The 13,638-nt window shown below is 45.6% G+C and overlaps 1 protein-coding gene across 23 annotated transcripts in view; it reads left to right on the top strand.

The window, feature by feature from the left end:
• Window positions 1-13,638, top strand: part of CELF4 (CUGBP Elav-like family member 4) — a 1,336,489-nt gene that overhangs the window by 1,313,253 nt on the left and 9,598 nt on the right. The gene's annotated exons all lie outside the window — the stretch shown is intronic.

Genomic DNA, 13,638 nt, shown 5'->3' with positions numbered 1-13,638 from the left:
GTGAACAAAAAATAGCCATGACATCTGGACTCCCAGAATGTAACTATAGCTCTTGAGAGTAGATATAGCTCTTAGCTGCAAACAGTAGCATGAGGACGGTCGCATTGGACGCGTCAAAAAAATGTCGCATAATTTTCACGCAAGCCGCATTGGCATCATGCGTACAAATTTACGCATCACCTGTTTCTGGTTCAAAAGTGGGTTCATGCTTCCATCTGCTTAAAAGCTTTATGGAGATGAAGATTTAATTTTTCAGCACGATCTGGCACCTGCTCACAGTGCCAAAACCACTGGTAAATGGTTTACTGACCATGGTATTACTGTGCTCAATTGGCCTGCCACCTTTACTGACCTGAATCCCATAGAGAATCTGTGGAATATTGTGAAGAGAAAGTTGAGAGACGCAAGACCTAACACTCTGGATGAGCTTAAGGCCGCTATCGAAGCATCCTGGGCCTCCATAACACCTGAGCAGTGCCACAGGCTGATTGCCTCCATGCCACGCCACATTGAAGCAGTCATTTCTGAAAAAGGATTCCCGACCAAGTATTGAGTGCATAACTGAACATAATTATTTGAAGGTTGACTTTTTTTGTTTTAAAAACACTTTTCTTTTATTGGTCGGATGAAATATGCTAATTTTTTGAGATAGGACATTTGGGTTTTCATGAGCTGTATGCCAAAATCATCAATATTAAAACAATAAAAGGCTTGAACTACTTCAGTTGTGTGTAGTTGAATCTAAAACATATGAAAGTCTAATGTTTATCAGTACATTACAGAAAATAATGAACTTTATCACAATATGCTAATTTTTTGAGAAGATCCTGTATATGGTGGCCTCCATATTTTTCTCACATCAGTTGTCCTCTAAGATTAGGCATCAGGAAGAGGGTTTTTGGCAGGACGTGTAAGTTAAAAGGGAAAGGTTGAAGTTAGATGCTATGAAGTAGGTTTTGGGCAGAAACAGGATCTTAATTTAGGCTGGTGATACAGAAAGGGGAGCAAATGCTGGGACTGGCAAGGAAGACATGATTTTTTGGTGACCCAAACCATAAACCAACCCCAACCACATAGTCAAAATGCTGTGCCAATGGCACATCCAAGTGTATGTCTTTATATCTGGAGCGAGTTCATTCATGTCAGGTAGAGGCAAAGCCGGTTCATCCACAAGGCAAACCTAGGCAGTTGCCTAGGGCCTGGAGAAAGACTAGGGGCCTGGTGGATGCTAGCCCCCTCCAAATCCTACTAAACAAAAGCCAGGTGACCATCAGTGGTGAGCAAAAACTGCTATCCTGCCTTCCATCTTAATCCCTTTATGGCATACAAGTCAAATTCCGGCCCGTGGGCTAAATCTGGCCCTCAGAGCAATTACATTTGGCCCTCAAGTGGTTTTCCCACTTTGCATTATGTTTGGCCCTCTCTAGACCACCAGGGAAGCCATATGGGGAGGGAGGGGGAAGCACGAAACACTAGGGAACTGTATAGGGGAGGTTGGGGGTCACTAGACACCAGGGAACTGTATAGGGGAGGGAGGACCACTAGACACCAGGGAACTGTATAGGGGAGGGAGGACCACTAGACACCAGGGAACCGTATAGGGGAGGAAGGCAGGCCAATAGAAACCAGGAAACTTTATAAGGGAGAAAGGTGGGCAGTAGATATTGGGCCTGATTCACAAAGCGGTGCTAACAGTTAGCACGCTGGTGAAAAGCCCTTTATCACGTCTAAACACAGTTTAGGCATGATAAGTTTAGGTGTGATAAGTTTAGGTGTGATGAGTTTAGGCATGATAAGTTTAGGTGTGATAAGTTTAGGCGTGATAAGTTTAAGCACCAACTGGGTTAGCACCGCAGTGCACAGCTGATCAAAAGTTTTGCGCTAGCAAAGTCTGGTGCACTTCACATAGAGTTTAATGGCGCTGCTTTGCGTGCGGGACTTTGCGCGCGATCTAAACTTATCTAAACTTATCATGCCTAAACTTATCACGCCTAAACTGGCTTTTCACCAGCGTGGTGCAATGGTTATCACGCCTAAAGTCTCTAACTGGGTTAGCACCGCTTTGTGAATCAAGCCCATTTAGTTAGGCCCGCGACTAGGCCCAAGTGTTCAATTTCGGCCCACTCTGCGTTTGAGTTTGACACCCCGGCTTTATGGGTAGAGATGAAGGCATTTGACATCTACTGTAAATTCTTTGCTCACAATGATGAACACCTGGTCCTAGTGAAAGCCATTGATCACATCTTGCTCTATTGCAAATGGCCACAGCTTTCCATTAGTAAGTAAGTAAAGGCATTTCCAAAGTATTTATCTGCTGCTGCCAAACGCGTGCCAATAATTTCTAAATTCCCTAAGTAAACAAAGCTAAAAATGTGCTTTGTTCACGATCATTATTCCTACCTCGGATAGCAGAGATCGGGCGCCGAACGGTGTCACTGATGGCGAATGATAACCATCCATATTTCTACACCCTGCTCCACGCACGAGATTGTTTTTTAATGAGCGCAAACGGCCTCCCTGTCACGAATCTGCGCGAGTGGCGGCAGCTTTCCCCGCGCCGCAGAGTGCAGGGGCCTGTTCCTCCATCAAAATAATCCAATTTAAAGAAATGATTCATATTAGCCGGCGCATCTGTCTGAGGCCGGAGCAGGGGCCCGCGCGTTGCTTTAATAAATGATCTTCATTAAATTCGCCTGAAAATATAATCTGGGGAGAGATGGATGACGAGCGCGCGGCGAAGAATAAGCAGAAGGAGTTAGCAGTTTGCCATTGTCATTTGTTCCGCGCCGGCCGCGGAAACGGGCCTTGTTTGCTGAAATTTTAATTTTGTTATGAAGACACCAAATTTATCAGACAGACCAACCAGAGTCATTGCTCCTCTCTGTCATTTCTTTGCAGAGAAATTGCTCGCTGGCGCAGAATAATCGCTTTATTCCTGGAAAGAACGGAAAATCGCACGTCTGGCTTTCCCTGCACCTGGAAAAAAAAATATATATATATATTTTATGTAGTTTCCTGGCAATTATGGTTTCAAATTCTGAAGAGTTAAAGGACCACTGAAGCGAGAGTGATGTGGAGGTTGCCATATTTATTTCCTTTTAAGCAATACCAGTTGCCCGGCTGTCCTGCTGATCCTCTGCCTCTAATACTCTAAAACTGACACTGCTGTCAGATCTGACAAGATTAGCTGCATGCTTGTTTCTGGTGTGATTCAGCCACTACTTCAGCTAAATAGATCAGCAGGTCTGCCAGGCAACTGGTATTGCTTAAAATGAAATATATATGGCAGCCTCCATATACCTCTCGCTACAGTTCTCCTTTAAAAGAAACCAGAGTTTACTAAAACAAAATGATTTATACATACCTGGAGCTTCCTCCAGCCCCATCCGCTCGGATCGCTCCCACACCACCGTCCTCTGATGTCTGCAGCTCCGGTACCGGGTCCCCACACTTCTGTCAGTCGGCTCCAGTCTAAGCAGGAGAAGTGCGCTCTTTGCGTATCTCTCCAGCAGCTGCTCCATCTGACGGCATAAACATACTTCCTGCAGCATAAAGTCACACACCTCATGTGATTTACCATTGAATTTCATTATCTGCAGTAAATATGCGAGAGTGAAAAAACGCATATGAATGTGAATAGGGGAAAATGTATATGGAAAATGCAGGGATAAGTGTGAACCCTGCCTAAGGGGGCCTTTACACTTATCCCTGCGAGTTTCAGATTTCTTTGCATGTTTTTTCGTATTTGCAATTCTACGTTTTAAGATTTTTCACATCTGAGTCTTGTTTTTTTTTGTTCCCTGGCATTACTTCTTCTTCTGTTCCCTCCACTTAGCCTAACCTGCAACCTGCGCCATGCCTAACCTGCAACCTGCGTCATGCCTAACCTGCAACCTGCGCCATGCCTAACCTGCAACCTGCGCCATGCCTAACCTGCAACCTGCGCCATGCCTAACCTGCAACCTGTGCCATGCCTAACCTGCAACCTGCACCATGCCTAACCTGCAACCTGTGCCATGCCTAACCTGCAACCTGCGCCATGCCTAACCTGCAACCTGCGCCATGCCTAACCTGCAACCTGCACCATGCCTAACCTGCAACCTGCGCCATGCCTAACCTGCAACCTGCGCCATGCCTAACCTGCAACCTGTGCCATGCCTAACCTGCAACCTGCACCATGCCTAACCTGCAACCTGCGCCATGCCTAACCTGCACCATGCTAACCTGCAACCTGCGCCATGCCTAACCTGCAACCTGCGCCATGCCTAACCTGCGCCATGCCTAACCTGCAACCTGTGCCATGCCTAACCTGCAGCCTGCGCCATGCCTAACCTGCAACCTGCACCATGCCTAACCTGCAACCTGCGCCATGCCTAACCTGCGCCATGCCTAACCTGCAACCTGCGCCATGCCTAACCTGCAACCTGCGCCATGCCTAACCTGCAACCTGCGCCATGCCTAACCTGCAACCTGTGCCATGCCTAACCTGCAGCCTGTGCCATGCCTAACCTGCGCGATGCCTAACCTGCAACCTGTGCCATGCCTAACCTGCAACCTGTGCCATGCCTAACCTGCAACCGGTGCCATGCCTAACCTGCAACCTGCGCCATGCCTAAGCTGCACCATGCCTAACCTGCAACCTGTGCCATGCCTAACCCGCAACCTGCGCCATGCCTAACCCGCAACCTGCGCCATGCCTAACCCGCAACCTGTGCCATGCCTAACCTGCAACCTGTGCCATGCCTAACCTGCAACCTGTGCCATGCCTAACCTGCAACCTGCGCCATGCCTAACCTGCAACCTGCGCCATGCCTAACCTGCGCCATGCCTAACCTGCGCCATGCCTAACCTGCAGCCTGCGCCATGCCTAACCTGCGCCATGCCTAACCTGCAACCTGCGCCATGCCTAACCTGCAACCTTCGCCATGCCTAACCTGCAACCTGTGCCATGCCTAACCTGCAACCTTCGCCATGCCTAACCTGCAACCTGCGCCATGCCTAACCTGCAACCTGCGCCATGCCTAACCTGCAACCTGCGCCATGCCTAACCTGCAACCTGCGCCATGCCTAACCTGCAACCTGTGCCATGCCTAACCTGCAACCTGTGCCATGCCTAACCTGCGCCATGCCTAAACTGCAACCTGCGCCATGCCTAACCTGCAACCTGCGCCATGCCTAACCTGCGCCATGCCTAACCTGCAACCTGTGCCATGCCTAACCTGCAGCCTGCGCCATGCTAACCTGCAACCTGCGCCATGCCTAGCCCCCCAATACTTCCTCCTACTTTGCAAAACACTAAAATAATCTCCTATTACTTACTAGCTGCCCCGCACCACCATCTTGGCTCTGGAGAATCTAATGGTGGACAGGACAGTGTCCCAATGTATTATAACGTTGTGCCTCTTCCCTAGAGGCAGCAGAAAGGAAGGCTGCAACCAGTGTAGTTTAAAACAAATAATTAAAGAGAACTGTAATAGTCATATTTAGGAGAACTCATTGAGAAGCATGTGATTTGTTTGATCAGCTGATCGATTTGCAAAGCTCTGTCGCCGTTTGTATGGAGCCTTGCGCAGGTCATTTCTGCGGGCGAAGGTGGGTCCCCACCCAGAGCGCAGTGAGGGAGGGAGGTGCAGTGATGAAGGGGGGGAGCCGCGGCCACATTGGAACTCGGAGACGGGGGCCTGAGCTCTCCCTCCCTCTCTCCGGTGTCCCCCCCTGTGCTCCCCCCTCCATTACCTGCTAAGTAAGTAGCGAGAGAGAGAGTGGCTATGCAGACAGAGGAGACCAGCGGCAAGTGATGGTCGCTAGAAGTGGGGAGGGAGGTAAACTGTTCCTATGTGTCTTCTGCTGCGCTTATTTTGCCGTAGAGAAGGCAGCACGGAGGGCGGCCACAGGGTGAGGGAGGGAGAACTCGGTCCCCTCTCCCGATCACAAATTGGATGCGGCTCCCCCCTCCATCGCCTATACTGGGGACACCTATACCAAGCCAACCTATACTGAGGGCGCCTATGCCTGGCTAACCTATACTGGGGTCTGGAGAAAGTATGCATTGTTACCTATACTGGTGGCACCTATGTCTGGCTTACCTATACTGGGGTCTGGAGAAAGTATGCATTGTTACCTATACTGGTGGCACCTATGTCTGGCTAACCTATACTGGGGTCTGGAGAACGTATGCATTGTTACCTATACTGGTGGCACCCTGTGCCTGGCTAACCTATACTGGGGTCTGGAGAACGTATGCATTGTTACCTATACTGGTGGCACCTATGTCTGGCTTACCTATACTGGGGTCTGGAGAACGTATGCATTGTTACCTATACTGGTGGCACCTATGTCTGGCTAACCTATACTGGGGTCTGGAGAACGTATGCATTGTTACCTATACTGGTGGCACCTATGTCTGGCTAACCTATACTGGGGTCTGGAGAACGTATGCATTGTTACCTATACTGGGGGCTCCTGTGCCTGGCTAACCTATACTGGGGGCACCTATGTCTGGCTTACCTATACTGGGGTCTGGAGAACGTATGCATTGTTACCTATACTGGTGGCACCTATGTCTGGCTAACCTATACTGGGGTCTGGAGAACGTATGCATTGTTACCTATACTGGTGGCACCTATGTCTGGCTAACCTATACTGGGGTGTGGAGAACGTATGCATTGTTACCTATACTGGGGGCTCCGGTGCCTGGCTAACCTATACTGGGGGCACCTATACCTGGCTACCTATACTGGGGTCACCTGTCTTCTTCCCTCCCTCCGTTCGAGCATTGTCAACCGCTGAAAACCCGCCATGGCTCCAGGATCATAACAATCCTGTGTGAGCCCCGCCCAGGCACAGTAGTGGCTTTCTTTTAGGCTCATGCAGAAATATCCAAGCCCGATCAGACCTACTCTATTGTGCAGGCGCAGACGCTGCTATTCCTGCCTGAGCCTGAAGGAAAGCCGCTACTGTGCCTGGGCGGGGCTCACACAGGATTGTTATGATCCTGGAGCCAGCTTTTCAGCAAATTTTCTGCGTTAGGAGTTATACACAGGTAGTTGCCGGGAAACCAACGAGATAGGGACTGTAGGTTTATCCTAAGCCTGAATTTGTAGATAAATCAAAGAGCTGTGCTACCTCTGTCTTCTGTGCCTCCTCTGTGCCAACCCAGCCTCCATTGTCCCCCTCTATGCTACCACTGTCACCCTGTGCTTCCAATGTATCTCCCTCTGTGGCACCTCTGTCCCCTGTGCCTCCTCCGGTCCCCTTCTGCCAACTCTGTTTCATCTTCCAGTTCCCTGTCCCCCTATGCCTCTTTCCATCTCCCTGTGCCTCCATCCATGCACCTGTGTCTCCTTCAGCCCTCCATGCCTCCATCCATTGCCTCTGTGCCTCCTTCCATTCCCCTGTGTCTCCTTTTGTCCTCCCGTGCCTCCATTCATACCTCTGTGCCTCCATCCATCCTTTTGTGCCTCTGTCCTTCTCTTTGTGCCTCCTTCCATTCTCCGTGAGTATCCTTCCACCCCCCCTCCCCCCTTACCTACTTCCATGCCCACTGTGTCTCCTTCTGTCCCCCCTGTGCCTTCATCAATGCCTCTGTTTTATACTTGTACTCGCCTCCAGGGATTTCCCATAGTCCTCTAAGAGGCTCTCTGCATCATATGTATTGCGGAAGTGACATCATCGAACCCCGGTGCAGCGTTCCTAACGGCAGGTCATTAGCACGTCAGGATTAGTACGTCAGGCATTCATAACTTGGGGACTACCTGTACAGAGCCAACTATTTGATTGACAGATCCAAACATAAAAGATTCATCTACCTAAAGCTGGCCACTAACAGTCCAATTTCTAGCGAAAAATCGTTCGAGCGATCAGAAATTCTGATCGGAAGTGAAATATTGTAATACATCGTTCACTACACCATCAATGAACCAATTTTTGCTTCCTATCTATCACAACCAACAAGAAAATCCAAATTTTGGTTCGACGAAAATTCATTTGGACGACATTTTTTTCACTCGTTCATAATCGATTGTGTCCACCAATGGGGATTATTTACAACCAAACCGGTCAGAATTTCTAATCGCTCAAACGATTTTTCGCTGGACCGTTAGTGGCCACCTTAAAGGGTAACTTCAGCCTAAACAAACATACTGTCATCAAGTTACATTAGTTATGTTAATTAAAATAGATAGGTAATATAATCTCTTACCCACCCTGTTTTAAAAGAACAGGCAAATGTTTGTGATTCATGGGGGCTGCCATCTTTGTCATGGGGGCAGCCATCTTTTTGGTTGAAAGTAGGTGACAAGGAGCAGGAGACACAGTTCCAACTGTCCTGTGTCCTGATTACCCCTCCCAGCTGCACGCGCTAGGCTTCAAATGTCAAATTCAAAATGTAAAATAAAAAATTGCACCAAAACAGCAGAATGAGAACAACAAAATCAGAAATCCCATCATGCTTTGCACAGCATAAGGGGAAAAAAGCCCGGGCAGTTTTCTTCTGTGCACCTAAAAATGAGGCTTGTATAAGAGAAACAAAGTTCTGATGCTGTGAAACTGTTAAAGAAACACAAAACCTTTTCAGTGCTGCTGAGTCGATTTTTAGTCCGGAGGTTCACTTTAAGTTATAAAATGCCTTCTGAAAGTGCCTCTATACTCAGGCTATTTCATGCAAAGCTCTCAGGGACAAAACAGGCCAGTTTTAGAGATCTTTCAAAGTGGATTACAAGCAACAAATAATTGGGTGTTTAAAAGTGGATAGGAATCACCAATATTACTTGGTGGCTCATGTTACTTAATGCATTTCCTTTCATTTCATCGAAAAAAAGGGTATTTCATCATTTTTATAAAATAGTTTTTTTTTTTTATAGTTTATTAAAGTGCAGACCTTCTTTTTTTCCAATTTACAGCAATTTTCGTAATTACAAAAGGTCACAATTAATAGTGGGAATTCTTTCCTGAGAGTTTTTTTCTCCAGCAAACCAATTTCTGTCTCTCGGTTCCGCGGAACACTTGATTTCAGAGCACCTAATGACCTCCGTCTCCAACCTACTTATGTGAGGTCGTCCATGAAAACTTGCTCTGGTTGCTTTTCAGTCTCGACAAGTCAGCTCCTTTAACCTGTGAAAATGGCTTTTGCAGGAAAAAATAGCAAACTCTCTCGGCAATTACATCTATGAAATCTTTCTTATTTCCAACACGACAATTTGCTTCTTGCCCCCTCAGCACCCGCAGCATTATTTCCCCGACCCGGAGATGCTCTCTTCATCTTCCAGGGGTCGCGGGGTGACCTGAACTCATAACCCAAAAGACGACACCGGAGTCTAGAAGAATATATATAAACCAAAAGTGCCTCAATTACATCTGCGAGAATTGGGATGAAATGAATGTGGCTTAATATGTTTGTCCACTGACTTCTCTCTTGTGACCGTTGAGTTATAGAGGTTGGTCCCTACAGCAAGAACACGCGATAATTGTGGTCACAGCATGACGTACAAACAGCATGTTGAAACCGGTCAACTTTATGTTCTAGATATTATCTTACATACTTTTCTAAAAACATTTAAAAAAATAAAACTTGGGAGGGAAAAAAATCCTTTACGGTGATACTATTAAAGTCACTACAGTCACACTTCAGCCAAAGCAACAGAACAAAAGTCAATGTTATCAGAATCCATTTTCATTTAAAGCAAAATGTATCCCATTTTTGCATAGTTATTATTATTTTTAATAATAATTTATTTATATAATATTATTATTACTAGTGACCTAAGCCTGTTTAAAAACGGGCTCTAGGTCTGTCAACGCTGCGCACACCTGCCCGTATCGTACGCGCACGCTGCGCACACATGCCCGCCCGGCCCCCTGGCCCATCCTGCTCCTGTCCCAACGGCTGTCCGTGCGGCACATGCACAGTAGTGCAAACACACGGACACACACAGGGACAGGATGCAGAGACACAGGGGAATTATTATATAGGATTATTTATAGTATTTATAAAGTGCCAACATAGTACGCAGCGCTGGACAATACATACAATGATGCAAAGGATGACAGGTGTAACAAGGTTATACAACATAGATATAGCTCCCAACCGTCCTTTTGAAGGGACAGTCCCTCTTTGGGAGCCCTGTCCCTCTTTCCTTCTCATTGTCCCTCTTTCCTCCTCATTGTCCCTCTTTCAGGACTTTGTCCCTCTTTCTATGTAAATATATATATTTCTCTACTGAAAAATTGGTTTGAATGACTCTAAACTTTATTCCTATCCTTTAAATTGATATATTACTAATTGTAAAATGTTAATATGAAGGAAAATGAACCAGGATAGAAAGGACCAGTGTGGTTTGAATTATAAAACAACATATTTTTCTTATGAAATCTTTATGGTATGCGTGACTAGGGGTGTGATGGGCGTGATCAGGGGTGTGGCAGGGGCGTGTCTTAAGTGTCCCTCTTTCTCATCTCCAAACATTGGGAGGTATGCATAGCTCCCAACTGTCCCTCTTTGGGAGCCCTGTCCCTCTTTCCTCCTCATTTGCCTCTCCTTCAGGACTTAGTCCCTCTTTCTTTGTAAATATATATATTTCTCTACTAAAAATGTAGTAGCAGTAGGGTATTGTACGGTGTTAGCCATCAGTAAAAGCAAGAAGTTTTAAATCAGGATGATACCATTTATTGGCTAATTAAAAATGAATAAGAATAAACAAGCTTTCGGCCTTGCAGCCTTCGTCAGGTTTACATCCTGTTGGCCCGATGAAGGCTGCAAGGCCGAAAGCTTGTTTATTCTTACTAAAAATGTGTTTAATTGACTCTAAACTTTATTCCCATCCTTTAAATTGATATATTACTAATTTTAAAATGTTAATATGATAGAAAACGAACCAGTATAGAAAGGACCAGTGTGGCTTGAATTTAAAAAAACATATTTTTCTTATGAAGGGGGTGTGGTCAGGGGCATGGCTTAAGTGTCCCTCTTTCTCATCTCAAAAAGTTGGGAGGTATGATTTCCCATCTGGTAAAGGATTCAAATTTTCCTTTGAAGTCCAATATTAGAAGGACGTGAAAATTGAGAAAAATTGTTCTTGAGTGTTGGCTGAAAGAGAGGATAGGTTAGCAAGATTGGTCAGTGAGCTAAAGCAGAGAATTTCTTGTAAAAAGGCCACAGAGACTGGACCAGGCTTGCATCATAGAAGATGTGTGTCAGCAATCAACTAAGTAACACTCTGCAACTAACCAAGTACTAGTAATGAGCAAGCAAATCTCCAAACATGCAAATCTGGCTCAGCTGACTCCTAGTAAGAAGTCAATCCAGCCAACTAAAGCCTCAAGCTACTTGTCAGTTAACAAGCTGCCTAACTGATGGTCAGCTACCGAGTTTGGTTAACTCAGTTTCTTTCTGATTAAGGCCTGGGCCCACTAGCAGTTTTTTCACACCTTATCAAATGCCTTTTAAGTCACAGCCAAGCAAGAGAATACTGAAGAATGATTTTGACAGTACTGTTATGCCTACTTTATGGTAGTTTTTCATTTGCAGAAAAGTTTTTTTAAACAGAAGATTAAAAAGTATCACCTAGGGAAAAAAAAAACATACTGTAGGAAAAAGGGGGAATTGAATTCAGACCCAGATGGTTGAAAGCTTTTGAATGTGAGCTGCGGGCCACCGCTTTCTGACTGCTGTTCTTGTAATTATGTGAAATCCCCACTTTTTTTTCACATGTCCACATGACTTAACAAAAAGGCCTTATATCTTGCACCCACAGGTTTCCCCCAAAAAATCAGATCTTGACCATTTGTGGCAATTCCATTTTGTCAGAAATTATTAGAACTTCCTGAAGGATAGAGTAAAGCAGACAAAGTTAATGAATTTAAAGTGATATTCTACAGTTAGGAGAAATATCTTGAGTCTTTAGTCATCAGGTCCCCAAAGATGTCTTACAGTCACTAAACACAACCACTCCCACCACTTTCTACTATTTTTGGTTTACTATTACACCCACGTCACTTCCGGGTTCTCTCTAGGAGAAGCCCCTATCTGTACCGTATTCCCAGAGCTTGTATGCGCACAGATCCAGAACTGCATGCTTTGTCATAGTGACATCATAGCCATCATTACTGTACAATGATTTGATGCAAAGGGGACATGTATGGGGTAGGATGGTCATCATACATCACTGGTGGGCAGCACAGGAGGTCATGTATGTTTTGATTCCACTGTGAGGGGCGCCGAGTGATCTATCAACAGTGGGTGGAAAATCACATTAAATGTCTCCATCCAAGAAATGGAAGGAATGTTTTTCAATATCGCGTAAAAGTAATTTTAAGTTCATCTTATGAACAGAAATACTGAGTGTCTATACTGATAATCATAATATCTTGGGTTTCACTGTGGCACATAGCTAGTAAATCAATCAATCCATGAATATCAACTAAATTGCAAGGTAGGGTGACCAAACACCCTAATGCCTAGTACACACCATACAATTTTCTGTTAATTTCATCATACAATGTTCTGTTAGAGATTTTCTGTTAGATTATTTTCTGTAGACATTATCTCTGGTGCATTGTCTTCTGGTTATCTCCTGCTGAGTAGAACAATGTCTAATTGCTAGGCAGATAGATGGTTAGATAGATACATTTCCAACATGTTGGCAGGTAAATCTGGTAGGTAAATCTAAGGGCCCGTTTCCACTAGCCACCGCGCGCGGCTGCGAGACGCACGGCGGCACTTCATGGTATGCGGGAACGCAGGGGAATCCCAGAAGCCGTGCAATGCATGGCTATGGGATTTGCTGCCTCCCGCGCAAAAACTGGGCATTGTCGGCCGAATCACTAGGGCAAGCGATTCAGCCGGTGGCGCCATAGTTTCCTATGGCAGAGTTTCCCCGCACGATTTGCCTGCGGGGACACTCTGCAGATTCAGAGCGAAAACCGCTCCAGTGGAAACGGGCCCTAATAGAAAATCTAACAGAAAATGATATGGTGTGTACCTAGCATAAAAGAGAAGAGCACAGAGACAACAAGAGCCCAAATGGTGCAGTACGTCACAAGAAGAGTAATGGAAAACAAAAAGGATTAGGGTACTCACAAAGCAAGGTTGCACAAGGAGCAACCAACGGAAGCAGATCTATAAACCCAACTCCACTTGAGCTGGATGCAGTCGCACTCTTGGGAAAAACAACAAAGGTCCTATCGATGGCAAACCCACTAGGTACCACTGTACACCCCCGCCAGAGGTGGGTGAAAAGCACAAAGAGCATAAGACGTAGATAAAAAGGAGTTAAAAACAGCTCAAAATAGAAAATTAGAGATGGCTTACCTCAATAACAACAAGTTCATATAAATATGAATGTTATTAAGCAAAGGCGACGCATTTCGTTGTTCTGCACCCACTTCCTCAGGCCAAATAACGTGCCAGAGTTGTATCAGAGCCAGGTATGGAGCGCCTCAACTAAATTCTTATTTTACATTGATTTGATCTACAAGGACCCACTTCAGTGTTTTACTTGTAGTGTGATAAAATGTGATAAAAAGAATACTGGCTGGAAATAAATTGTTCAGAGAATTTGCAAGGCTATGTTTTGTAATGGCGTTCATCAACTGCATGTGTTTCTAAATCATGACTATGAACAGTTTGCCCCTGTTGGCGTC

Source organism: Hyperolius riggenbachi, chromosome 1 (assembly GCF_040937935.1).
Source record: "Hyperolius riggenbachi isolate aHypRig1 chromosome 1, aHypRig1.pri, whole genome shotgun sequence".
Lineage (NCBI taxonomy): Eukaryota > Metazoa > Chordata > Amphibia > Anura > Hyperoliidae > Hyperolius > Hyperolius riggenbachi.
Note: the sequence above shows the minus strand (reverse complement) of the source record. Positions and strands in the feature narration are given on the sequence as shown.